Genomic DNA, 2,547 nt, shown 5'->3' on the forward strand with positions numbered 1-2,547 from the left:
TTACCTGAATTCTTTATGGTAAGACTGAATATGTGGGGTTTCCCATCACATCAGGCACGATGGCCTAGGTTTTAACAGGCATGCAGTTGAAAACTGAAAGCATCAGAGTTAATCAGCAAAGAGATATGAAAAAGACAAAGCCTTATTTTCTTTTCCTTCACTGTACTAACTTCCCAAACTAAAGCAGATGTAAAACAAACATGCAACTGTGGTGTCACTTCTTCTTTACAATAAATTCCTTAATGTAAACTAAATATTGAAATGTGAGACATGGAACAGAATTAAAACCCTTGTGTTTTCTGAGTGCAAATCATCATCTCTGTTGACTTTCTCAAAATGTACCTGCCCCTTAAATGCTCAGAAAACTTGCCTTTCCCTCAGAGAACAAACTGTGAAAAACCAAATTATATCTCAATGATGATCAGGCAAAGTGGGAGGAAGTCAAAGGCTTTATTTGCCTAACAAGAATACTTTATAAATGACAGCACAAAAAAAGAAGTTTTGCTTAGAGTAGAAAGGTAAAGGGCAGAGAAGTAGAGGAAAGCAAGAACAAAGAGGAATTAAGCCAGAAGAGGGAAGAATGAGGTGGCAGGAAAAAGGAAAATATTTGGCCCAAGCTGTTTCAGAGATTATAACTAAAACATGCAAAACCAAGCAAAAAAAAGAAACTGATCTAATCAACTTTTTAATCAAACAATAAATAACAAGTTTATACTAACCATTAGTCCAGCAGATAGTCCCGAAAAAGAGGCTAAATATTCTGTATTGTTTCCTCCAGGTTTTATAACAAAACACTTTTAAGTTTTCTCTTTCATTCAGTCATGTATGCAAGCAGATCACAATACACTGATTTGGTTAAAATCTAGTAGGGTGGTGTTGAAGGTAGAATCCCATACAAGTTTCTTGGTCACTGTTTCGCATATCTTAACTTCTAACTTGTCAGCCTGGCTGCTTTGATATATAGGATTTCACAAAATCTTCTCCAAATCAATCAATCTCCATCAGTATCTCTCTCACTCACTCTCTCTGTCTTTCTCTCTGTCTCACACACATATCTGGAAATAGAAGAGTAAATTAAATCACACCACACCATTGCCTCACATAACAAATCCCTGACCTTTGCCCAGTACATCTCTGGGCTCTGACTGCTAAAGTGAAGGCCAGGCCTAGGCTGAGGTCTCATGAGACCTATTACAAGGAAGCCAGCCAAATCAGCTGAGAATAAGGCTAAACATGAGAATTCAACAAAGACTGGATGGGTTGAAGACAAAGATAGGACATCTGAATTTAATCTTGTCCCTTCTCTAAGAAGTACAAGAACAAAAGCAGAAGTGACCATCTGTTGTGTTCATTGATATTTCACTGAAGTATCCCTAGCATCTAGAGTGCACCACATTGAATACTTTTTTAAGTGAAGGAATAAATTAATTTCAAAACATTAGTGCCCATTATAAATCCCAGTGTACTTATTTTCATTTGTAAACACTTAACCATTTATCAGTACAGTGTAAAGTAGTTGATCAGTAAACACTTAGTATCTCCAGTATATTAACGTATCTCCCTCATCCCAATCTACCAAAGTCTTAATTGACTAAAAATATTTTGGTCAACTGGGAAGAATACAGTACTTAGAAAATGTAGTTTTTGGTTTTTTTTAAAATTACCTTCTAATAGAGGGAAGTAGGACTTTCTTAGGAAAAAAAGGTCATAAGTCAACTAAAAGTACAAAATACTAAACGCTTTGTGAATTACATACATAAGCAACATAAAAAAATAAAAAGACTGTCTTCTTACTTAGGAGTCTTGCCATAGTTCTTTTAACTGCTCACATGATAAGAACAATCATGATTTCCATCACTGAGTATAGACTGAGTTGACGTGCACTCAAGACTATGTGACTCACATTCCTGTGTGTGACCAACAGTCCTGTCTACACTATCAACACAAGAAGCCTGTTCATGATTTATGACTGCTGCCAGAATTAGCTGAGCCTTTTGCTAGTTACAAGACTCCTTCTGTCTGGCTAGCTTCCCTATGTTTATATGCAATAACCCATTCTACAGCATGTAATACATGCAAACCTCTTTAAGATAAGAATCCCTCAGAGGGAAAAATTCATTTGAATAGTTTGGCTAAAAGTGACTTTATTTGAGAATTTCACTGATTATGAATTGGTGAAATTTTAATTTGTTTTAAAATTACATTCTGAGTGTATAGAAACCTGCCTGACAGATACCTCTAAAGCACATTTCCAAAACAAAATTCAGGAGTCCATGAACACCTCATTTTCAGAGTTTTGATGTAAATCAAAAACATAGGAGTTATCTGAAAATCTTTTTTGCCACTGTTTCATCTGATAATGTTACCACTCCATCAGTATCTTTTGAGCCCATTTCCTCACCTTTATTCTTTCTACTGCTATTGCCCAAGTTCTAAACATCATTTCTCAATTGGATTTCAAGAATTTTGAGAATGGCACAGATCGTCACACTCTAATGCATCTCTCTCTCTCTCTCTCTCTCTCTCTCTCTCTCTCTCTCACTCTCT

This window comes from Carlito syrichta, unplaced genomic scaffold, assembly GCF_000164805.1.
Source record: "Carlito syrichta isolate Samal-C Ts95f unplaced genomic scaffold, Tarsius_syrichta-2.0.1 Scaffold288840, whole genome shotgun sequence".
Taxonomy (NCBI): Eukaryota; Metazoa; Chordata; class Mammalia; order Primates; family Tarsiidae; genus Carlito; species Carlito syrichta.